The sequence below is a fragment of the Manihot esculenta genome, chromosome 15 (genome assembly GCF_001659605.2).
Source record: "Manihot esculenta cultivar AM560-2 chromosome 15, M.esculenta_v8, whole genome shotgun sequence".
Taxonomy (NCBI): domain Eukaryota; kingdom Viridiplantae; phylum Streptophyta; class Magnoliopsida; order Malpighiales; family Euphorbiaceae; genus Manihot; species Manihot esculenta.
In genome coordinates, this window is record NC_035175.2 from 30,887,184 (window position 1) to 30,914,520 (window position 27,337).

Consider the following 27,337-nt stretch of genomic DNA (forward strand, 5'->3'; position numbering starts at 1 on the left):
ACCTATCCTCAGCTATAAATGGACTGAACCGAAAGAATGACTATGTCAAAAGACGTATCACATTTGGGTCCACTGAACTAGAGATAACATTCGAGCCTAGAAGCTACCAAACCCAAACTTTCTATGGCCCTTGGAGAAACAAAAAAATGAGAGGCACCAGGTCCAAAAGAGCATACACATCAGAACACCAAATAGAGAGTTTACTTGACACCACTATGTTTAATGTGTTGGCCTTCTTTTGCGTCATGGTGAAGATCCGTGCTGGTGCTAAAGGACCTTCTTCTTGGGAACCTGCTGAAGAAGAGGCTGTCTCCATTCCTCTACCATGCCCTCTGCCCAGAGATGTGGCTAAAGCTACTAGCTAAGCTACACTACTAGAAGCTGTCCACTGGGATTGTGCCATCCTGACTGTTTCGAGACACTCATATGCCATGTGTCCCTCATGTCCACATCTTCAACAAGATGTAGTCCCAAATCGATAAGGCTCTCTGTTCGGCTTTCCACATCTGACACATTTAGAGCTATCTGAACCAGAACTTGAACCATTGCCCTTTCCTAGACCAAACTTCAACCTGTTCCAAAATTTGTTCTTCTTAGTCTTCTTAATAGATTTATTCCACTTTCTATTTTCTATGGCGGCTACACTCGGAGAAGAGAGGTCGAACTTTTCTATACTCGAGGCCTTGGATGAAACAGCCTGGCCCGAACTGGCCCAAATAACTTTTGGACCCACTTTCCACTCGGCCCAAAATGGTTAACCCAAGTTATTCAGTAGTTTCGTGCTAGCTATTATATACAATTCTGATTTTCTATAATATACCGATGTGGAATGAAAGCTGCAAGCAGGCAGCTGACCGTTACACTCGGTCTTGCTAAATTTTGCGACGTCCTCGTCACAACTGAATCGAATCCAATTGCTAACCAGGACCGGACCCTCGGGTATTGTAGTTTGCTAGTACCTCAGGCGGCTCCACCTCGTGTCATATGGGTAGCCCTTTTCTCGCAGGCCCACTAGCTCTGCACAATTTTTCTGACCCAGGGTGGCTCTGATACCAATTGAAAACAGCCCGGCTAGAACTGGCCCAAATAACTTTTGGACCCACTTTCCACTCAGCCCAAAATGGTTAACCCAAGTTATTCAGTAGTTTCTTGCTAGCTATTATATACAATTCTGATTTTCTATAATCTACCAATGTGGGACGGAAGCCGCAAGCAGGCAGCTGACCGTTACATTGGAACCTGATGATTGTGCCACTTATAGTTTCACTATCCCCTAAATGATGGTATTAGCCTTCATCTTTCTAGCTGCATCTATAATGGTGTGGAAACTCTTTCTCTCTGCTGCTAAGATTAGGGAGGAATGCCTAGAGTAGTGTCTCATGGCATACCTCCTAGCTTTCTTCTACTCTGTGTCATACGCCTGTACTCATCCACACTCATCTCTTCAGTCTATCTTAGCTGCTCAAACCTTATCACCTTTAACTCCTTTAAACTATTTGGAAAAGCCCATTCTACAAAATCATTTGCAAATTGTACCCAGGAAAAGCTGTCCAGTTTTGGTTCCATATAGTTCTTGAACCACTCCTCGGCCTTCTTACACTTTAAAGTGATCCTTACCATCAGAATGGCTCTACTGTCACTAGCTCTTAACTCATCAACTATTATCTTTGCTTCTTTAATATACTCAAATGATTCATCTCCATCCTTATGCTTAGGAGAATCCAACTTCAGGTAATCTGTCATCTTTGCCTTGCTTCCTATTAATAGGTTGGGTTTAGGTAGTTGGGTGGTTAGGAATTACTGATTCTTTTGTGGGAGGAGGTGGTGGTTCTGCACTCCCTGGGTTAGGGTTTACTAGATTTTGGTAATAAGATAGAGGTGAGTACATAGGGTAGGGTGGATAATGTGAGTAATATGGAGGATACAACATATATAAGGGGTAAGGGTGATAGCTAGAGTAATCCGATGAACCACCCATCGGATAAGCAGTTCCCCATAGGTGAAACTAGAATTGAGGTGGATAAGCTGATCCTCAGGCCTGAGTGCCTCTTATTCCTCCTTTAGACTCTCTCACACCCTCTCTTTCAGAACTTATACCCAAACTTCCATCTCTCCTCTATTCATCTCCTACTGATTCTCTGTCATCTGATGAAATCCTATTTGAATATGTCCTTCTATTTACATCAAAAGAACTTATAGGGTCTCTTGACACTTCTCCCCTATTACTTCTGTTTGCCCGTGCTCTTGAGCGAGCAGTAAGGGAAAGGGCATCTGTATCCTCATTTTCAAGTGGGGCACTAGTTAATCGTATAGATCGATGTGAGCCACGCATCTGTCTTCTGAAAAATGGCATTAAACACATAAATATCAGTATCATATGGTTCATGTATCTACACATGAACCCACAACATGCATATCTCATCACTAATGTACATGTACATGTTTATGGCATTACACATAAGCATATGATAGGGTGTATATTCTGCATATTTAATGCACATTCTTTCTCGTAAAATTGGAGTTGATTATGCTAAATTATGGGCATTTCTTTTCTTTTTGCAATATTGACAGATTTTATACTCTTTGGGAAGAAAAGCTCTTAATTGGAAGATTTAGGCAAAAATCAGAGGTGGAATCGCGGAATAGATTTCAAGCAAAATCGACCTCTTACAAGATAGACCTCTTGCAAAGCAGACCTTGTTAGACCTCTCGCAAAGCAGACCTCATTATACTTCTTGCAAAGTAGACCTCTTTAAACCTCGCGCAAAGCCAACCTTGGACAGGGCAGACCTCGTACACAAGACCGCAGGTGACTGTGCGGTTGTCGAAGCTGGTCAAAAATAACCTTTTTGGTTATCAACAATTTTACAACTGCAGATAGTGGCATCGAATCCATAGGGAATTGATACTTACCTATTTTCCTTATCAAGACTAAGTAAATAAACTGAAAGTAAAATAAAAGGGGGGGTTTTGAGATTGATGAATTAAACTAATACTGAAAGCAATAAAGTAAAGAAAATAATAAAATTAAAGAAGATTCAAATATGAGAAAAGCTCTAGTTGAAGAATTGGATCCACTTCAGTTGTTGGGATTGATCATTGACACTTAGGTTCCTTTATTTGATTCAATAAATTAGTTATGGAGGTGGAAGACGCTTCTCACCACCATATCCCTCCTTAAGCATAGATTAACTAGGGAACGTTCTCTAATTAATTACTAATCAACAAGTTGCCAAGGAACGTCCTTAGGCCTTTGGCATCTAACAACTGTCAATTGCATTAAGAAATAGAGAGACCTAATTCTAGCTACCCAAACGTATGGTGATATTGCTAGATCATGCAATTTTCTTAGTTTTTACACCAATAGTTACTTGTGTTTGAATAATCCAAGCAATTACGGACTTAAAACTATCCAAACTAACAAATTATCACTTTGCAATCAAGAATCAATGGGCCCTATTGATCTCAACAAAGCAACAATAGAATTAAGCATGAAATTGCATAAATATTGATAAACAAAAGATAAAAATAATATGTTCAGATCTCCCAATCCATAAAACAACTAAAGTTTCACCTAATCTTCAACTAGAAAAAGAGATTTTAGCCACTCATGGCTGAAACAAAACAAAAAAATAAAAGAAAGAGAAGAAGAAGAAGGAGTGGCCAACGGCTTGGAGAAGAAGGGCGTCTTGCAATCCGAATGGGAGAGAAGAAGGGAAGAGTGTGCGGCTTACTTTGTGATCCTTTTATAGGTGAAAGGCGTTGCCCTAGGCTTCCTTGAGAAGGTTTTTGAATTTTGAATTTTGAATGTCCTCTTTTGAATTTTGAATTCTTGGGAGGCAAGTGCATTTTCTTGAGATTTGGCTTCTTGAATAGGCTGAATTGAATGCTGAGGTGTCTTCACATTTTTAATAAGGGAAAGAATTCTTGAAGATTTGAAATTCAAATTATTCTGCTGGCTATACTTTCCTTATTTATCTTCACTTCAACTGCAACTTGGCTTGGGCAAACAATGCTTGTTCTCCTGTATCCTCTTTTAGGCAGTTTTAAGAGCATTTTCACCAAATTATCTCTTTACACCGTTTTCTGCAAAATAAGATCAAAACCACAGAATTAGGCAGAAAATGTATAAATTAACATTAATAACAACATGACAAATGGGTCTAAATTTGGTCTGATCAAATACCCCCACACCTAACCCTTTGCTTGTCCTCAAGCAAATAAACTTAGTCAAACAAGCTCTCTTTGCTACTTGATCCTTTATTTCCACTTAAGCTCTTACTCTAGACCCCTACTTTGAAGCATTGCAGTGAAGAGTGTATACACCAAGGTTACTCTCCTTCTTTCCTTGTCTCCCTTTACCTACCATGGTTAGTAATCGTTTTCCTCATGAGAGATATTATACATGCACATATTCTTGTTCAGTTTAGACTTTTCCTAGCTCTCAGAGTGATTTTCCTTTGATTTAAAGCACTTTATTCTTGCTTGAAAAAGTCACCAACCTTTTGACGTGAGGGTACATATTTGTGATACCCACCCCCAGTTACTCAGTTGGTCACCTGTCCAAGTGGCTACTAGCTCTGTTCATAGTCTTTTGACCATTGGAACAGTTTTTATTTGTGCTTTTGAAGTCTTGCCTTTGCTGAATTTCTTTTTCTCAATGAATTGGGCAAATCAACACCAATTGTCAAAATAAGTCATATTTAGTTTCTCACGCATCTTTATTATTCTCTCCAATGAGTAATGTCATATATTTTTCACCATAACAAACTCAAAGATTCAATTCAAAAGGAAATTCCCAACAATGAATACAACTCACTGCAATTGATTCAACTTAGGTTTAAAGAGTCATCACATCAATGGGGTCATGGAAAGAAAGCTCATTCAACATAGCCTATGTGTTTGAGTAAAGCATACCAAAACAGAAAAAAAAAACTGTGGCTACATGTGTGTACATTAAAGACAAAAATAACAAAAATGAAAAAAATTCACCTAATGTGTGCAAACTAAAAATTAAAGCTAAAATGGACTTAAAATAAAAATTCAGAGATATGCACCCCCACACCTAATTCATGCATTATCCTGAATGTATTGGAAATATTAAAGTTCAAAGGAAACTGAGTACTCCCCTGGTGTGGTTGTTTGGTGCGAAACACTAAGCAAGCTGAGGAGGATGATGCAGTGGAACTCCTTCCACTACTTGCACTGTGAACCCTTCATAGTATGGTTTCAGGTATGGGTCATCCCAAACATCTTATCTTGCAATCTTCTTTATTTTGTCTTTTGTGTGCTTGGGCATATCAGAGGGTAAGTTACTTTCTACACATTCTGGAAGTTGCCGCATGGAGAGCTTCTGTTAGCATAGACAAGTGTCTGTCTGCGTTGGGTTGTAGTCAGTCTGCTGTATGCGGCAGACTGTTACTTTCAGCTTTGGCTCCCTTTGGCTTCCTTCATCTTTTTGGCTAACCTCCCTACAAAAGTCATTGTTTAGCATATCATCTTGATTAATATCAAAAACTTCTTGGCTCAAATAATCAATGATATCTAAACTATAAACATGGGATATTTCATGGCATCATAAACATTAAATTTTATTACTTTCCCTTCAAATTCCATGGTCAATATGCCATCATGCACATCTATCTTAGTTCTGGCTGTGCTCAAGAAAGGTCATCCAAGTAGGATGTCTGAAGTAGTGTTGCTACTGTCTTCCTGCATATCAATCACATAGAAATCTGCTGGAAAGACAAGTTGATCTACTTGCACTAAAACATGTTCTAGAACTCCTTTTGGATATAATACAGATCTGTCAGCCAACTGAATGACCACTCTAGTGTCTTTAAGTGCACTTGCATTCAAAGAATTATAAATAGAAAGAGGCATAACATTAATTGATGCACCTAAGTTACACATGGCCTTTTTGATGCCCACATTGCCAATTTTGCAAGAGACAGCAAACATCCCTCTATCTTTGCACTTGGCTGGGAGTTCTCTTTTTATGACAGCTGTCACAACTTCTCCCACACTTACCTTTTCTTTCTCAGCAAGCTTTCTTCGGTTAGTGCACAGTTCTTTCAAGAATTTTGCATACCTTGGAATTTGTTTCACAGCGTCAAGCAATGGTATGTTGATCTCCACTTTCCTAAAGGTTTCAAGGATCTCTCTTTCTTCTTTTTCTTTTTGTGATTTTTCAAACCTTTTTGGGAAGGGAGGTGAAATCTTGAATGTTGCTTGCTGGTCTGCCTTTTGCTGGTGTACTGGTTCTGTAATACCCGACTAGAGTCCGGCATCGGAATTCCTGTAGTCCGAAGGAATCTCGGGTGTCAGGACCCTCTAGAAGGGTAAGTTTTATGATTTTCTAAATGTTTTTGGTATGTTTTAATGTTTTATGAATAAAGGGAAATGAGTTTTTGAAAGAAAAGGAACCAAGGGAATTTTGCCAGGTTCGGCCGCCGAAGGTGATTTTCGGCCGCCGAACATTGCATGGTTTCGGGACCACGTTTGGCCGCCGAAGGTGGTCTGACCAGCCACCTATAAAAGGCCAAAGGTCGGCGGAAAAGATAAGATTTTCTTTTCCTTCCCACTCACAGAGGTGAGACCATGATCTTCCTTGGGTGATCTTCATATTTTCTTCAAATCTTTCAAGGTTTGATAAGATTTCTTGGTATCTTGAAGGTTTTGAGCAAAAATAGCAAAGTTTGGAAGCTTGGAGCTTTGGGAGCAAGTTTCTCCATATCTCCACGTTGGGATCACACATCCTCTAGTTCTTCAAGAGGTAAGTGTAGATCCATGGCTTCTAACACGTTTTCTAAAGGTTTGATGGAGTTTTTATGGGTAGAAATGCATGAGTAGGTTTAGTAGGTTTTATGTGATTTTTGTGCAAAGCATGCTAGGTGTTGTGTGAATGTTGTAGCTTTGGGGTTTTAAGTTAGTTTTGGACCCCTTTGTGCATGTACACAAGTATATGCTAGTTGTGTTTTGTTTGATGCATGTTTGAGTGAGTTTTGGGTGGAGTTTGCATGAAGCAGGGTTGGGTTCTGCCTTACTGGAGAACCCAGTTTCGGCCGCTGAAGGAAGGTTCGGCCTCCGAAAGTGGTAAGGAGGTAGTTTCGGCTGCCAAACCTTGCCTCCGAAAGTTTAGACTTTCGGCTCTGGAGGGAAGGTTCGGCCGCCGAAAGTGCCGCCGAAGGTTGAGTTTCGTCTCTGGACGAGACTTTCGGCTGCCGAAGGTGCCGCCGAAAATACCCGACTTTCGTCTCTGGAGGGGAGTTTCGGCCGCCGAACCTGCCGCCAAAAGTGCCCTGTCCAGCCTTCTTTTGCATGTTTTATGTGATAGTTTTAGGATATTTTAAAGGGGTTTTGGGGAGTTTTATAGAGATGTTCTTGAGCTAGTTTGGTCCCTCATTTGAGTCCATCTGTGTAGGCATAGACCAGAGGAACCAAAGAGATCAGCAGTGACCACTGCTTCTGAGTCAGTGCAGAGTCAGCCAGAGGTGAGTGGAACTGAACTTAACTGTTTTAATTGAAAGATTAAATGCTTTTAGCATATATCATGCACCATGACAATGCTATAGGTTGATTGCATTAGTTCACGAATATGTTGCATTGCATTCTATTGTTGTTGGTGCGGGTGAATGATGAATGATCCACTAGTCCCTGAGGAAGTCCAGGAGCCTTTAACTACGCCCTGGCAGGTATAGGAAGTCCAAGAGCCTTTGACTACGCCCTGGCAGGTATAGGAAGTCCAGGAGCCTTTGACTACGCCCTGGCACAACGGTAAGTTATGTTATGTGATGGTCTATGAGGAAAACCAGGAGCCTACCTCTACGCCCTGGTAACGGTATAGTATGTTGGGACTAGCGGTGACATGTTCACCTGAGTTTATGTGAATTGTCTGTGATGTGATGCATTTCATATGAGCATGTTTTATAACATGTTTTTGTATCTGTTCTACTCACTGGGCTATAGTAGCTCACCCCACTCTCTTAACCCCAGTCTTGCAGGTACAGTGTACAGAGTCAAGAAAAGTCAGAAGAGTACAGGAAGTGTAACAGCCCGGAAACTGAACTGCTACCGGCACTAGGATCCAGATCGACTTAAGGTCGCCAGGACCCATAGTAAGCCTGCTATATTGTCTGTGTACCTGTGAAAACCCATACATGATCATACATTTTCTGTAAACATTAAAACTTTTCTCTGTTCCAAGGCTTAACCTGTGCATACTCTATCTCTGTACTGTAAAACCCTTGCTAGAGCTCTCATCTTTGCTCTAGACGGGCCATACTCATATAATGTTAAGCCTGGTTTTTCATACATATACAATAAAATCATTTTCATAAAACAGATCATGTATAAATAAAAGGAGTTATTACAAATGGTCAAGCATCATTCTATATATCTATACAACATACTATCTTTTTACAATTACATGTCCACACTAACTTCTGGTTCTTTCTGGTCAGTCTGGTCATAGGAGCAGCTATCCTTGAGAAGTCCTAAACGAACCTCCTATAATAGCCTGCCAAACCCAGAAACCTCTTGATCTCTGTTACTGTAGTGGGTGTAGGCCAGTTGGCTACTGCCTCTACTTTCTTGGGGTCTACTGCTATACCTTCATCTGATACTACATGACCCAAGAAAGAAATGCTCCTCAGCTAGAACTCGCACTTGGAGAACTTAGCATACAGCCCATGCTCTCTCAAGGTCTGTAAGACTATCTTCAGATGTTGGGCATGCTCTTCTGCATTCCTGGAGTACACTAAAATATCATCTATGAAGACGATCACAAAGTGATCCAGGTACTCTTTGAAAACCCTGTTCATGAGATCCATAAATGCTGCAGGGGTGTTAGTCAACCCAAACGGCATTACTAGGAACTCATAATGCCCATATCTGGTCCTGAAAGCAGTCTTTGGTACATCCTCTTCCCTGATCTTCAACTGGTGGTATCCGGATCTCTGATCTATCTTAGAGAAACATCCTGCTCCCGCTAGCTGGTCGAATAGATCATCGATCCTGGGTAAAGGATACTTGTTCTTGGTAGTGACTTTGTTCAATTGCCTGTAGTCGATACAAAGTCTAAGAGATCCATCCTTCTTCCTGACAAATAACACTGGAGCACCCCAAGGTGAGGTACTCGAACGGATGAAACTCTTGTCTACCAACTCCTGTAACTGCTCCTTCAGCTCTCTCAACTCTGCTGGCGCCATCCTGTAGGGAGGAATAGAGATCGGTCGTGTACCAGGCAACAACTCTATCTCGAACTCTATTTCCCTATCAGGTGGTAGACCTGGAAGCTCTTCAGGAAACACATCTGGGAACTCTCTAACAACTGGTACTGAGGACGGTTCCCTAACCTGACTGTTTAACTCTCTTACATGAGCTAGGAACCCCTGACAACCCCTCTTCAACAATCTACGTGCCTGAAGGGCTGATATCATACCTCTAGGTGTCCCCCTTCTGTCTCCACTGAAGACACACTCTGACCCATCCTGGTCTCTAAAACTGACTACCTTGTCTCTGCAATTCAAGGTAGCATTATATGTAGATAACCAATCCATCCCTAGAATGACATCAAAATCTATCAACTCTAGAACCACGAGGTCAGCTGGAAGGTATCTACCCTCTATGCATACTGGACTGAACCGACAGACTGACTCTGCCAATGATGGGTCACATTTAGGTCCACTGACCCAAAGAGGACACTCTAACTCGGAAACTATCAAGCCCAATCTCTCTGCGGCTCTAGAAGCAATAAAAGAGTGAGAAGCACCGGGGTCCATCAAAGCATACACCTCTGAACACCCAATGATGAGATTACCTGACACCACTATGTTCGAAGTGTCCGCCTCTTGCTGAGTCATGGTGAAAATCCGTGCTGGGGCTGACGGACCTACACCTCGGGAACCCATCCCTGATGAAGAGGCTGACCCTCTTCCTCTTCCTCTGCCACTGCTCTGAGGTACGGCTGAAGCTGCTGGCTGTGCTACACTGCCTGAGGTCATCTGCTGGGACGATGCCATTACTGCTGCCTGAGGACATTCTCGTGCAATATGTCCCTCCTGCCCACATCTATAGCAGGCTGTAGATCCCAGCCGACAAACTCCCCCATGAGATCTTCCACATTTTCTACACACTGTACTTCCTGTGCCAGAACTGGAGCCGCTACCCATTCCCAGACCAGATCTGATTCTGCTCCAGAACTTTCCTCTCTTAGACTTGAACTTTTCTCCTTTCTTGCTGCCAGAAACTGCTGTACTGGGGGCCTTAGAACCCGAAGACTGTGCCACCTGTTGCTTCACTGCTCCCTGTATGATGGCACTCGCCTCCATCTTTCTGGCTGCGTCCACAATAGAGTGGAAACTTTCTTTTTCTGCTGGAAGAATCAAGGAGAAATACCTGGGATGGAGCCTTGTGGCATATCTCCTTGCCTTCTTCTGGTCAGTGTCATACGTCTGACCCACAAACGGTAACAATTCTAGGAACTTATCTGTATATTCATCAACGCTCATCTCCTCTGTTTGTCTCAACTGTTTGAACTCTACAACTTTCCTCTCCCTGGAACTGTCAGGAAAAGCCCACCCAGCAAACGCATTGGCGAACTCTTCCCATGTCATACTGTCTATTATGGGGTCCACATAATTCTTGAACCATTCTCTTGCTTTCTTGCACTTTAACGTGAACCCTACCATCTCAATGGATCTGGTATCATCTGCTCCCAGCTCACTTGTTATCATTCTGACTGCACTGAGATACTCAAAGGGATCATCTCCCGTATTGAATTTAGGAGCATCCAGTTTCAAGTACTCTGTCATCTTCACTTTACTTCCCCCTGAAGAACTAGGTTGTTGTGCTTCAACAACAGGGGCTACTGGTTCTGGTGGTGGAGGTGGAGGTACTGTTTCTCTGGGTTCTGATTGTGCTGGACTTGGATGAAAAGATGGGGGTGGATATATGTGATATGGTGGATAAAAGGATGGATAAGGCATGTAGGGCATATAGGGTGGATATGAGGCAAAGCTAGAGTAATCTGACATACCTCCCATCGGATACCCTAGGCCCTGTGGGAAGGGTGGATAGCCAAACCCCGAGGCCTGTGCACCTCCCTAAGACTCCCCCACACCTTCTTCAGACCTTCCTATACCCATACTTTCATCTCTGTTCTGGTCAACATCCATAGCATCTCTCTCTTCCTCTGACCTTCCTCCTCTATCTATTCCTCTTCTGCTCTCATCAAAAGACCTTCTAGGGTCTCGTGATGTTCCCTCCCTGCTTGACCTGTGAGATCTTGCCCTTGGCAATGCAGGAGGATGAGCAGCTGTACCCTCACTTTCTGGTGGGACTCCAGTCAATCTCGCGGATCGACGAGTTCCTCGCATCTTAACTCTCTGAAAAACAGCACATCACATAGCACATCAGCAACATATAGTCCATGTGGAAGCACATGAACTCAAGCATACATATAATATAATGCACATGCATGAATCATGGCATTTCACATCATCATATAGACAGGACTGACATCCTATCCTAGTGGACATGTTTTCCTATTATGCTTGACCAACTGTGACCTCTATGAGCCCGACTCTCTCTACATAGGTCCGACCATATGAACCTAGGGCTCTGATACCAATCTGTAACAGCCCGGAAACCGAACTGCTATCGGCACTAGGATCCAGATCGACTTAAGGTCGCCGGGACCCGTAGTAAGCCTGCTATACTGTCTGTGTACCTGTGAAAACCCATACATGATCATACATTTTCTGTAAACATTAAAACTTTTCTCTGTTCCTAGGCTTAACCTGTGCATACTCTATCTCTGTACTGTAAAACCCTTGCTAGAGCTCTCATCTTTGCTCTAGACGGGCCATACTCATATAATGTTAAGCCTGGTTTTTCATACATATACAATAAAATCATTTTCATAAAACAGATCATGTATAAATAAAAGGAGTTATTACAAATGGTCAAGCATCATTCTATACATCTATACAACATACTATCTCTTTACAATTACATGTCCACACTAGCTATTACATAACTCTTCTTTTTCCATGCCCTGCTAGACTCTCTGAACTCTGAACCTGCAAAACTGGGGTTAGGGGAGAGGGGTGAGCTATACTAGCCCAGTGAGTAGAACATATAAAACATGTTAATAAAACATGATCTCATGGAATGCATCACATCACAAGTAATCATCTTCCGGACGGACTGAAACAAAACTCCCTTCTCTGTGCCCGGCCCACAATGGAGCTCCTCAAGTCTTTATAATCATGCAGTGCCCGGCCCTTCGGGCTCCTCAGGACTTTATAAACATGCAATGCCCGGCCCTTCGGGCTCCTCAGGACTTGATAATTGCCCGGCCCTCAAAGGGGCTCCTCAGGTCTTTATAAAGAGAAGGGCTAATGAATCTACTCTGTGTCCGTCCGCACATACAATTAATTATGCAATGCACATCTTAGTGAGTTCTAAGGCAATCACCCTATTATATATCATGATGCATGGCACATGCTAAAACATTTACTTTCTCATATTAAAATGAATTTAAGTTCAGTTCCACTCACCTCTGGCTGACTCTGTACTGACTTTGCAGGTTCTGAAGCAGTACTCACTGCTGACTTCCCTGATTCCTCTGGTCCATTCCTACACAGATGGACTCAAATGAGGGACCAAACTAACTCAAGAACAACTCTATAAAACTCCCCAAAAGCCCTCTAAAAGATCCTAAAACAATCACATAAAACATGCAAAAGAAGGCTGGACAGGGCACTTTCGGCGGCAGGTTCGGCGGCCGAAACCCCCCTCCAGAGACGAAACTCATGCATGTTCGGCGGCACCTTCGGCGGCCGAAAGTCTCATCCAGAGACGAAACTCAAACCTTCGGCGGCACTTTCGGCGGCCGAACCTTGCCTCCAGAGACGAAAGTCCAAATTTTCGGGGGCAAGCTTTCGCAGCCGAAACTGTCTCCACAAGGGGTTCGGCGGCCGAACCTGGTTTTGCCCGTTGGGCAGAACCCTGCTCTATTTCTTGCAAAACTCCTGCAATCCTTCCCTCAACATGCACACACAACTCCTAAACAAGCATATACATATGTACATGCACAAAGGGGTCTAAAACTATCCTAAAACCCCATCAAACATAACAAACAACACATATACACACTTATGCATAAAAAATCATCAAAACTCTCCACAAAACCTAATCATGCATACTACCCATAAAACTTCCATAAAACCTTCAAAAATCAAGAAAGGAAGTTCAGGATCTTCACTTACCTCTTCCAAACAAAGAAATAAACGATCCTAACGTGGAGATATGGGAAAATCCTCTCTCAAAATCTCCAAGCTTCCAAACTTGCTCTTTTTGCTCAAAAACTTCAAAACCACATATAAATCCATCAAAATCATGAAAGATTTGAGAAAACACATAAATCATCCAAGGAGAATCATGGTCTCACCTAAGTCAGGAGAAATGGAAAGCAAACTTATCCATTTGACCGACCTAGGGCCTTTTATAGTTGGCTGGCCAGACCAACTACGGCGGCCGAAGGAGAACCCGAATGCCATGCAAGTTCCGCGGCCGAAAGTCACCTTCGGCGGCCGAACCTGGCAAATCCTCCTTGACTCTTTTCTTTCAAAAACTCATTTTCCTTTAACACTTTAAATCATTAAAACCTTCTTAAAACACTTTAAAAACATACCTACTACCCTTCTAGAGAATTTCGACACCCGAGATTCCACCGGACTACAGGAATTCCGGTGCCAGACTCTAGCTGGGTATTACAGGAAGAGTTTGTAATAGCATAGAGTGGACATGTAAATATTGAAAGAGATGTATTAGAACAGTAAGAATGATGTATAGTATTGTGCTTGACCTAGTTGTATGTTAATCCCTTTTGTATACATGGTCTGTTTATGTATATGTCTTATGATTGAGTATGAGAAACCAGGCTTAACATATACTGTGTGGACCCAACTAGAGCTTTGATGAGTGCTCTGGTCAGGGGGTCTGTGCACAAGATTCAGAGATAGTGCATGCACAGGTTGAGTCATGGAACAAAGCAAAATTTTTATAGAGAATGTATGATCATGTATGGGATTTTTTACAGGTATGCAGAGAGTATAGGAGGCTTGCTACGGGTCCCGGCGGCCTTAAGCCGATCTGGATCCTAGCGCCGGTAGCGGTCCGGATTTCGGGTCGTTACAGGTTCTGTTTGACCAGTTTGTTTGGACAAACAGTTTTTTTGTTGTTTTTCTTCAGCAGCTTGTCTTTGCACTAGTGAACTTCCATCATCAGCCTCGACATCCTGAAACTCTTTCCCACTTCTTAACATGATAGCACTTACATTTTGCCTGGGATTAGCCTTGGTTTGGGAAGGTAACTTCCCTTGAGATTCAAGCTTGCTCACTGAGATGGCTATTTGACTCATTTGTTGTTGAAGGCTTTGCACAGAATTTGTCAATGACTTCATCATCTCCTCAAGGTGCATATTGGAACTTGGAGGTGCTGCTTGGGCTGGATTCCTTTGATAGTTTTGGTAGTTGTTAGCCCTAGCATAGCTGAAGTTTGGATGGTCCCTCCAACCTGGATTGTAGGTATTAGAGTAGGGATCATGTATGGGCTGGCCATTGAATCCTCCAATTGCACTTACTTGCTAGTCATCCTCTTGAAGTGTAGGACATTGGTCAGTTGGGTCTCCTACATGTGCACATATCCCACATGGTCTAATTTGCTGAAGTTGTTGAGCTTGACCTATGACAAGACTTTTCACAGCAGAGGTTAGTTCAAAAATTTGAGAAGTGAGAACAGATGTACGTACCTCATTGACTCCTCTTTGCAGCTGCTTTTCCTCTCCATATTGTCTAGATGCTACTGCAAGTCTTGCAATCAACTCTCTAATTGCTTGAGGTGTGCTATCCTCAATTGAACCTCCACATGCTACATCAATGAATTTCCTTTCGGATGGTAGCAAACATCCATAGAAGAATTCTATGAGTGATTTATCTGAAATGTCATGTTGAGGACAACCTGTACACAATCTCTTAAATCTTTCTGCAATAATCATACAAATCTTCAGTTTCTTTTTGCTTAATACCACTTATCTCTCTTCTTATGCCTATGGCTTTAGAAGTTGGAAAATATTTGTTCAGAAAAGCTCTTACCACACCATCCCAAGAAGTGATTGATCCAGGTGGTAAGTAAAAGAACCAATCTTTGGCATAATCATCAAGTGAGAATGGGAATGCTCTCAGTTTAACATGCTCTTCAGTTATGCCTTGCGGCCTCATGGATGAACATACAATGTGAAATTCTTTCAAGTGCTTATGTGGATTTTCATTCTTCAAACCTCTAAATTTAGGTAGTAGATGTATCAAACCTGTTTTGAGCTCAAAAGGGACTATCAAAGGCGGATAGGTGATGCAAAGAGGTACTTGATCACCTATAGGGGCTACCAACTCTCTCAGTGTTCTTTCTCTTAACATTAGTGGCCTCATTGCTAGATTTTCTTGTATTAATTCATCATGGACAACAGGTTCAGCATGGGCAGCAGGTTGTGCATTGACTTCAGCCATCTCTGCGGCTGTTTGGTGAAGTTTAGAAGGTTCTGAATCAGTTCCTGCGATTGCCGGTTCCTTGAGGACAGATTCTGGTTTGGTGGTGACTTGCTTCCCAAGTCGCCTGATTGTACACTCAATTTCTGGATCGTAAGGTAGAGTTTCCTTGCGTCCAGTCCTGGTCATGAAAGAAAAATAAATTAGTTAAATCAACTCCCCGGCAACGGCATCAATTTTTTACTGTGCAGTTGTCGAAGCCGGTAAAAAATAACTTTTTTGGTTATCAACTATTTTACAACTGCAGATAGTGGCAAAAGGATCGAATCCATAGGGAATTGATACTTACATATTTTCCTTATCAAGACCAAGTAAATAAACTGAAAGTAAAATAAAAGGGTGGGTTTTGAGATTGATGAATTAAACTAATACTGAAAGCAATAAAGTAAAGCAAATAATAAAAGTAAAGAAGATTCAAATATGAGAAAAGCTCTAGTTGAACAATTGGATCCACTTCAGTTGTTGGGATTGATCATTGACACTTACGTTCCTTTATTTGATTCAATAAATTAGTTATGGAGGTGAAAGACGCTTCTCACCACCATATCCCTCCTTAAGCATAGATTAACTAGGGAACGTCCTCTAATTAATTACTAATCAACAAGTTGCCAAGGAACATCCTTAGGCCTTTGGCATCTAACAACTGTCAATTGCATTAAGAAATAGAGAGACCTAATTCTAGCTACCCAAACGTATGGTGATATTGCTAGATCATGCAATTTTCTTAGTTTTTACACCAAGAGTTACTTGTGTTTGAATAATCCAAGCAATTACGAACTTAAAACTTTCCAAACTAACAAATTATCACTTTGCAATCAAGAATCAATGGGTCCTATTGATCTAAACAACAAAGCAACAATGGAATTAAGCATGAAATTGTATAAATATTGATAAACAAAAGATAAACATAATATGTTCAGATCTCCCAATCCATAAAATAACTAATGTAACGACCCGAAAATCGGATCGCTACCGGCGCTAGGATCCGGGTCGACTTAAGGCCGCCGGGACCCGTAGCAAGCCTGACATAAGACCTGTAAACCTGTATAATCCCATACATGATCAACAATAAGCATAAAAATTAAAACTTTCCTTTGCATACTCATCAACCAAACTCAACCTGTGCATAAACGTTTACATAATCTTGATCCCTCTGTGGGATCTCATCTGTGCCCTCAATGGGTAACATACATCTGTTGAGCTGGTTTACATAAACATCAACAAAATCTCTAAGATCATGTATAAAAGGGAAACAACAATCTATGGTCAAGCACATACTAACATCCATAAAACTCATTACATAACTATACTGTGTTTTAACATTACAATTTGATCATGTCCATTTCTAGCTATTACATAAGCATGACTTCATCACTCTAACCGAACTCCCGCACTATATCCTGTACCTGTAAGCCTGGGGAAAAAGGGAGAGGGGTGAGCTAAAAGCCCAGTGAGTAGAGCTAGTAAAACACATTAACACTATGCTCAAATGGAATGCATCATAACACAAACAAATCACCTAAGGGTTGGGTGAACTCGTCACCAAATAGTCCAAGTTAACTCTGTGCCAGGCCTGTAGAATGGGGCCTGGTCTTCCTGTCATATCATACATTACTTACCATTTTCCCAGGGCCTCCTCTGGGCTCCTGGTCTTCGAGTTCCATAACCGTACCTTACTCTGTGCCAGGCCTGTAGACTGGGGCCTGGACTTGCTTACTCTGTGCCAGGCCGTAGCATGGGGTCCTGGTCTTCCTGTCTTGGACTAATTGGATCATCCAACATTCACCCACATCAACAGCAATTTATGCAATGCGGCATATTCGTGAAAACTAATGCAATCATCCTACTGCATAATCATGATGCATGAAACATGGTAAAGCATTTTATTTAAAAGATTCAGTTTAGTTCCACTCACCTCTGGCTGACTCTGACAACACCGCAGCTGAACTCACTGCTGGGGTCCTCGGTTCCTCGGGTCCGAACCTACACAGGTGGACTCAAATGAGGGACCAAACATACCTGAACATAACTATAAACTACTCCCCAAAAACCCCCTAAAACATCCTGAAAACATCACAGAAAACATGCATGAAATGGCTGGACAGGGCACTTTCGGCGGCACCTTCGGCGGCCGAAAGTCCTGGACAGAGACGAAACTCAGCTAGGTTCGGCGGCACCTTCGGCGGCCGAAAGTGCCAGACAGAGACGAAAGTCTCTTTTCGGGGGCACCTTCGGCAGCCGAATGCTGCCTCCACAAGAGGGGTTCGGCGGCCGAAACTTCCTTCGGCTGCCGAACCTGGTTTCTGCCAAACGGGCAGAAACTTGGTTCACATGAACCTCCTGCCTCCCAAACCCACAAATCATGCATAAACTTCAACCAAAACATGCATACAAGTTCCTAGGGGTCTCAAAACATACATATACCCCATCTACAACATTCCAATCACACACAAACAAGCTACATTGTTCAAAACATCAATATATATACCCATAACATCAACATATAACCTAACATGCATTTTACCCCTTAAAACTTCATAAAACTTGTTTAAATCATACATTGAGCTTAAGATCGGCTCTTACCTCTTGAAGATCGAGGGTTGAGGAGATCTAAACTTGGAGATGGGAGAAGTTCCAACTTTTGGTCTCCAAGCTCCAAAACTCGTTCTAAGCTCAAAGATCTTCAAAAACAAAGTTATAAACTTGTAACGATCATGGAAAAAGGAAGGAAATACTCAAGATAGGGAAAGGATGGCGGAAATGCTCACCTTGGCCGAAATGGGGAGAAAAAGCTCGTCCATTTTCGGCTAAGGGACCCTTTTATAGTGGCTGGCCAGACCACGTTCGGGGGCCGAATGTGCCTCCGCATCCATGCAATGTTCGGCGGCCGAACCTGAACTTCCCTAACTCATGCTTTCGGGGGCCTAACGTGCCTCCAAAACGCATGCATGTTCGGCGGCCGAACTTGACTTTCGGCGGCCGAACCTGGGTTTTCCTTCAAGGACTTTTCATGCAAAAACTCATTTAATTTCTTACTTAAAATTATAAAACACCTTAAAACATTTTTATAAAACATGATTCTACCTTTCTAGAGGTCTCCGACATCCGAGATTCCACCGGACGGTAGGAATTCCGATACCGGAGTCTAGCCGGGTATTACAACTAAAGTTTCACTTAATCTTCAACTAGAAAAAGAGGTTTCAGCCACTCATGGCTGAAACAATACAAAAAATAAAAGAAAGAGAAGAAGAAGAAGAAGTGGCTGGAGGCTTGGAGAAGAAGGGCGTCTTGCAATCCGAATGGGAGAGAAGAAGGGAAGAGTGTGCGGCTTGCTTTGTGATCCTTTTATAGGTCAAAGGCATTGCCCTAGGCTTCCTTGAGAAGGTTTTTGAATTTTGAATTTTGAATGTCCTCTTTTGAATTTTGAATTTTGAATTTTGAATTCTTGGAAGGCAAGTGCATCTTCTTGAGATTTGGCTTCCTGAATAGGCTGAATTGAATGCTGAGGTGTCTTTACATTTTTAATAAGGGAAAGACTTCTTGAAGATTTGAAATATGAAATTTGAATTTCAAATTACTCTGCTGGCTGTACTTTCCTTATTTATCTTCACTTCAGCTACAACTTGGTTTGGGCAAACAATGCTTGTTCTTCTTTATCCTCTTTTAGGCAGTTTTAAGAGCATTTTCACCAAATTACCTCTTTATACCGTTTTCTGCAAAATAAGATCAAAACCATAGAATTAGGCAGAAAATGTGTAAATTAACATTAATAACAACATGATAAATGGGTCTAAATTTGGTTTGATCAGCAGGCACGATTTATGAAATATCACTGGATTTCTAGATATGATTGAGGAAGACCAATTTGGAAAGAAATGATTTCAGAAAGACCAAGATTTTAAGGATTGTCAATTCCCCTTTTAAAGTGATATTTATTTTCTTACTCTTTAGTTTAGGTTTTCCCTTTTAAAAAGGGGAAGCTTCTTTGTAATTTGATATTCAGATTTTATTCAGAGTTTCAGAGTTTTTCAGAGTTTTATCATGAGCTTCAGTAGCTAAACTTCTTTTATCTAGCTAGGGATTTTTCAAGGTGTAATTCCCAAGGATTGTGAAATCAAATAGAACTTAATCTTTCCTTCTCATTTCTGGTTTCTATGTTATTCCTTTTATTCTTAAGATTATTATTTATTTAATTGATGCAGTCTAGCCAATTGTTCAGTTGAATGAATAGTATACAGTCATTCAGATTCATTAAGTCTGTAATCACTTGTGATTTTGACGTTTGTGAAAAATAATATTTTATTGTGGAATAACTTATTTTGATTTCATAGCTGCGCTAAGTGAGCTTCTTGGTTGGAGTTAGGTCTTCCTAGTTTTTAATGTTGTTATCAAGTTGAAATCTCATTGAGCTAATCATGTGGTTTATTTGATGATTAGGAGCTGATTAATGAGCTGATCCTTTTCAATCTCTTATCTAAGAGCAAAAAATATTGAATTCTTTAAGGTGTTTGTGTGGATCCTCATTTTCTACTCCTCTGAATTTTGGAAGTAGATGAATCAATCCGATTTTTAGCTCAAAAGGCGCTGCTAGAGGTGGAAAAGTGATGCACAATGGTGCTTGATCACCCACGGGGATTGCTAATTCACGAAGAGTTCTCTCTTGTGCCATTGGAGATCTTACTTTAATGTGTTCAACTTTAAATTCAACCGCTAATGGTTCTGGTCTACCCACTATAGATATTCTATTGGGTACTTCTAGTGCAGCAGCTGGTGTATTTGCTACGGTAAGGTATGTCACCTTTGCAGCTAATTGTGCAATAGGATCTAGGACTGTTGTTGTCTCCTCACTGGTTGCGAATGAAGACCATTTTGAGGCTTGGTTCCTCGAATTTGCTTGTCTTCTCAAGTTCTTGGTAGCACGTCCAATTTCTGGGTTATAAAGCAAATTTTTTTTACGTCCCAACCTAGTCATGAAAGGAAATAAATCAGTTTAAATCAATTCCCTGGCAACGGCACCAATTTTTGATTGGTGTCGAAGCCACCAAAAATAACCTATTAAAAATCAACAAATATAAGTTGTGTATAGAGTGAATATGATCAATTCCATAGGTAATTGACACTAAGAATTTTCAAACAATGACTAGGAAAATAAACAGTAAAAGTAAAAACAGGGGTTTGATGATGAGTTAAAATAAAAATCAAAGCAATTAAAGAAAGCGATAATCAAAGGAGAAATAAATCAATGTAAAAAAATTCTAGTTGAAGTTTAGGATCCATTTTAGTTTTGGGAATTAATCATGGAAATAAAAATACATTTATCCATTCCAATAAATTAGTTATAGTTATGGAAGATGCTCCTCATAACCAATCTCTCCTTAGGTATAAATTAATTAGGAAATGTTCGCTAATTAACTCTAGTCAACAAATCGCCCAAAGAATATCTTTAGGATTTTAATTTATCAGCCGCCTTAAGAATTAGAGAGACCCAATTCCAACCAACAAACCAAACCCATTGTGAGTTCAAGCTAGATCATGCAATTTTTTAGTGGGGTACACTAATTGTTACTTGTTGTTGAATAACTTAAGCAATTACGGACTTCAAGCATTCAAACTAACAATATCTCACTTTGAAAATATGAACAATGAGCCCTATTGATCAAATAACAAAGCAATAATAATATTAAGAACTGAAATTGTATAAATATTGGAAGAATAAAAGATGAATAATTATGTTTAGATCTCACAATCCATGTATGAACTGAAATTTCAACTCAACTCCAACTAGAAATAAAGAGTTTAGCCACTCATAGCTTTGAAAGAAAAATACAAAAGAGAAGAGAGAATCGAAGATGAAGGATGGACACTGCGGCTGTCCACAAAGATGGGCTTAAATAGGTGCTCAACCCTAGTAAAGTCCTTTTAGGAATAGGAACTCTTCTTTGCTTTGAATTAAGAATCCTTCTTTTAAATGTTTCTTCCAATGAGGGAATTCCTTGATTTAAGAAGGATATCGTGCTGCAATGAAGGAGGGGAATCGAGTGGATCCTGCTGTAACGACCCGGATTCCGGACCGCTACCGGCGCTAGGATCCAGATCGGCTTAAGGCCGCCGGGACCCGTAGCAAGCCTGCTATACTCTCTGATTACCTGTAAAATCCCATACATGATCAGAGCTAAACTGTAAAAAAAATTTTCTTTTATTTCATGGCTCAACCTGTGCATGCACTATCTCTGAAACGTGTGCACAGACCCCCTGACCAGAGCACTCATCAAAGCTCTAGTTTGGTCAACACAGTATATGTTAAGCCTGGTCTCACATACTGACTCATAAAATAAAAACATAAACCGATCATGTATATAAAAAGGGATTACAAATAACTCGGTTAAGCACTTTGCTATACATCATTCTTACTGCTCTAATACATCTATTTACAATATTTACATCTAATACATGTCCACTCTATACTATTACATACTCTTCCTGTACACTTCTGTCTTCCCCTGACTTTGCACCTGCAAGACTGGGGTTAAGGGAGAGGGATGAGCTATACTAGCCCAGTGAGCAGAAACTATAAAACATGTTATTTAAACATGATCTCATGGAATGCGTCACATCATAGACAAGCCACATCAAGGGTAAACCTGTCACCAAATAGTCCCAAAATTCTGTCTGTGCCAGGGAGTAGTCAAAGGCTCCTGGTCTTCCTGTAACCATAACAATACTTACACTGCCCCAGGGCCTTATTAGGCACCTGGTCTTGGCGTCCCTTACTGTGCCAGGGCATAGTCAAAGGCTCATGGACTTCCTTAACTGTGTCAGGGCGTAGTCAAAGGCTCCTGACTATCTGGGGGACTATTGGATCATCCAACATTTACCCACATCAACAACAATAGTATGCAATGCAACATCTTCGTGAAACTAGTGCAATCAGCCTACTGCATAATCATGATGCATGAAACATGCTAAAAACATTTAATCTTTCCAATTAAAACAATTTAGTTTATTTTTACTCACCTCAGGCTGACTCTGAACTGACTCTGAAGCAGTGGTCACTGCTGGTTTCTTTGGTTCCTCTGATCTATTCCTACACAGATGGACTCAAATGAGGGACCAAACAAGCTCAAGGACATCTCTATATAACTCCCCACAACCCCTCTAAAACAACCTGAAACTATCACATAAAGCATGCAAAAGAAGGCTGGACAGGGCACTTTCGGCGGCAGGTTCGGCGGCCGAAAGTCCCTTCCAGAGACGAAACTCGGGTACCTTCGGCGGCCGAACCCTTACTTTCGGCAGCCGAAAGTCCCTTGCTAGCCCGAAAGCCCTGCTTTCGGGGGCGAGGTTCGGGGGCAGCAAAACACTCCAGAGCCGAAGGTCCAACCTTCGGCGGCACTTTCGGCTGCCGAACCTCCCTCCAGAGCCGAAAGTCCAACTTTCGGGGGCGAGGTTTGGCAACCGAAACTACCTCCTCAAGGGGTTCGGCGGCCGAAACTCCCTTCGGCGGCCGAACCTGGTTTTGCCCAGTAGGCAGAACCTTGCTCAACACATGCACAACTCCCCCAAAACTCACCCAAACATGCATCCAACAAAACACAACCAGCATATACTCGAATATATGCACAAAGGGGTCTAAAACTAACTTAAAACCCCAAACAAACAAACAACACAAAACATCACTTTTCATGCATATACACAAAACCTTCCAAAAACATACTTAAACCTAAACATGCATAACTACCCATACAACTCCCATAAAACCTTTTAAAAAAAATCATCAAAGAAGCTAAGGATCAACTCTTACCTCCTAAAGAACTTGAGGATAGGTGATCTTAACGTGGAGATATGGAGAAATCCACTCCTAGCCTCTCCAAGCTTCAAACTTTGGGTTTTTGCTCAAATCTTCAAAACAACAACAAAACTCATCAAAACTTGGTAAGATTTGAAGAAAAACATGTAAAACACCCAAGGAGAATCTTAGCCTCACCTTTGGTGGCGAAAATGGAAGAAATCTATCCAAATCACCGACCTTTGACCTTTTTATAGGTGGCTGGCCAGACATCCTTCGCCGGCCAAACGTGAAGCCGAAAGTCATGCAAGTTCGGCGGCCGAAACTCAACCTTCGGCGGCCGAACCTGGCAAACCTTCCTTGGTACTTTTCTTTCAAAAACTCTTTTCCCTTTATACTTTAAAACATTAAAACCTTCTTAAAACACTTAGAAAACATACCTATTACCCTTCTAGAGGGTCCCAACACCCGAGATTCCATTGGACTTCAGGAATTCCGGTGCCGAACTCTAGCCGGGTATTACATTCTCCCCCCCTTAAGAACATTCATCCCCGAATGTTCCTCAAACAACAAAACACATAAAAAGAGGGAAAACTAACCTTAAAACAGATATGGGTATTGCTGAAGCATAGACTCTCGCGTCTCCCAAGTGCACTCTTCTAGATTGTGGTGGTTCCACAGGACTTTCACCATCGGAATCTCCTTGTTTCTCAGCTTCCTAATCTGGGTGTCCAAGATCCGCACTGGCTACTCTATATAGGTGAGATCTCCAAGGATCTCCACATCAGGCTCACTAAGAACCTTACTCGGATCTGACACGAACCGCCTCAGCATAGAAACATGGAAAACCGGGTGAATTCTCTCCATAGATGCAGGTAAATCCAGCTTATACGATACCTTCCCGATCTTCTGCAAGATCTCAAAAGGTCCAATGTACCGCGGAGCTAGTTTACCCTTCTTCCCGAAACGAACCACCCCCTTCATTGGAGACACCTTCAGCAACACCATATCCCCCTCCTGAAACTCAAGCTGCTTCCTGCGAACGTCTGCATAGCTTTTCTGTCTGCTGACAGCTGTTCTGATCCTCTCTCTGATCATGGGCATTATTCTACTGGTTATCTCTACTAGTTCAGGCCCTGCAAGAGCATTTTCTCCTACTTCCTCCCAGCAAACAGGTGATCTGCACTTCCTCCCATACAGAGCTTCATAAGGAGCCATCCCGATGCTGGCATGGTAACTGTTATTATAAGCAAACTCCACCAGAGGTAGATGTTGCCTCCAAGATCTGCCAAAATCCAGCACACACATCCTGAGCATGTCCTCTATGGTCTGGATGGTCCTCTCTGACTGTCCATCAGTCTGTGGATGGAAAGCAGTGCTGAAATCCAACCTTGTGCCCATTGCACTCTACAGACTTGGCCAAAACCTGGAGGTAAACTGAGGTCCTCTGTCCGACACTATAGACACTAGAACCCCATGCAACTTGACGATCTCATCAACATAAACCTGCACCAACTTATCCACAGAGTATCCACTCCTGACAGGTATGAAGTGAGCGGACTTAGTCAATCTGTCCACAATCACCCATATAGAGTCTAACCTGTTGAACGCTGTCGGTAATCCCACTACAAAGTCCATTGCTATGTTCTCCCATTTCCATTCTGGAATAGGCAGTGGGTTAAGCATTCCAGCCGGCTTCTGATGTTCAAGTTTCACCTTCTGACAAACCTCGCAGGCAGACACATACTGTGCCACTTCTTTCTTCATAGAAGGCCACCAATACACTCTCTTCAGATCCTGATACATCTTGGTGGCTCCAGGGTGAACACTATATCTTGCATTATGAGCTTCCCTCATAATGTCTTCCTTCAACCCTCTGTCATCTGGTACGCATAGACGATTCCCATAACGGAGGATCCCCTGGCTATCAAATCTGAACTCTGCACTATTGCCTGACTGAACAGTTCTGGCAATCTTCACTAACTCTGGGTCCTCGTGCTGTTTTTGAGCTACCTGCTCCAGAAACACTGGTATTACCCTTATCTGTGCTATCAAAGCACCTGTACCAGATAACTCTAGTTGCAGCCCTTCCTCTAAGAGCTTGTAAAACTCCGACACTACTAGCCGCCTCTCTGCTGATATGTGGGATAGGCTGCCTAGTGATTTTCGGCTTAAGGCGTCTGCCACCACATTCGCCTTGCCCGGATGATACTGAATCTTACAATCATAATCACTGAGCAAATCTACCCACCTCCTTTGTCTCAAGTTCAACTCTCTCTGACTCAAGATATACTGTAAACTTTTGTGATCTGTGAAGATCTCGCATTTCACTCCATAGAGGTAATGTCTCCACATCTTGAGTGCAAAGATAACTGCTGCCATTTCTAGGTCGTGTGTGGGGTAATTCAACTCATGCTTCTTCAACTGCCTAGAAGCATAAGCTATCACCCTATCATTCTGCATCAGAACACAACCCAGCCCTACTCTGGACGCATCACAGAACACTGTGAAGTCCTCACCACTTACTGGCAGAGCCAACACTGGTGCTGTCGTCAATCTTCTCTTAAGCTCCTCAAAACCCTCTTCACACTGGTCTGACCATACAAACTTCTGATTCTTCTTGGTCAGCTTGGTTATAGGAGCCGCTATCTTCGAGAAGTCCTGAACGAACCTCCGATAGTAGCCTGCCAAACCCAAAAAGCTCTTAACTTCTGTCACTGTAGTGGGTCTGGGCCAGTTAGCTACCGCCTCTATCTTCTTGGGGTCTACCTCTATACCATCTGCTGAAACAACATGCCCCAAGAAGGAAATGCTCCTCAACCAGAACTCGCACTTAGAGAACTTGGCATACAAGCTATGCTCTCTCAAAGTCTGCAGAACTGTTCTCAGATGATGGGCATACTCCTCTGCATCTCTGGAGTACACTAGGATATCATCTATGAAGACAATAACAAAGCGATCCAGATACTCACTGAAAACTTTGTTCATGAGGTCCATGAATGCTGCAGGGGCATTAGTCAATCCAAATGGCATTACCAGGAACTCATAGTGCCCATATCTGGTCCTGAAGGCTGTCTTTGGAACATCCTCTTCTCTGACTCTCAACTGATGATATCCCGATCTTAGATCTATCTTAGAAAAACAACCTGCTCCAGCTAGCTGGTCGAATAGATCATCGATCCTCGGCAAGGGATACTTATTCTTGTTAGTGACTTTGTTCAACTGCCTGTAGTCAATACAAAGTCTAAGGGATCCATCCTTCTTTCTGACAAAAAGCACTGGAGCACCCCAAGGTGAGGTACTAGGGCGGATGAAACCCTTATCTACCAAATCCTGCAGCTGCTCCTTCAGCTCTTTCAACTCAGCTGGTGCCATCCTGTAGGGAGGGATAGAGATCGGTCTGGTACCAGGCAACAACTCTATTTCAAACTCTATCTCCCTATCAGGTGGTAGTCCTGGAAGCTCTTCTGGAAACACGTCTGGAAACTCATTAACTACTGGTACTGAAGCTGGTTCCCTCACCTGCTTATCCAGCTCTCTTACATGAGCTAGAAACCCCTGACAACCCTTCCTAAGCAACCTGCGAGCCTGAAGGGCTGATATCAAGCCCCTAGGTGTCCCCCTCCTATCGCCTCTGAAAACACACACTGACCCATCCAGATCCCTGAGAGTGACTACCTTGTCCCTGCAGTCCAAGGTAGCACCATATGTAGATAGCCAATCCATCCCCAGAATGACGTCAAAATCTGTCAAATCTAGAACCACTAGGTCAGCTGGAAGGCATTTACCCTCTATGAACACTGGACTGAACCTGCAGACTGACTCTGCTATTGATGGGTCACACTTGGGTCCACTGACCCAGAGAGGACACTCTAACCCAGAGACTATCAGACCCAACCTCTCTACGGCTCTAGAAGCAATAAAGGAATGAGAAGCACCG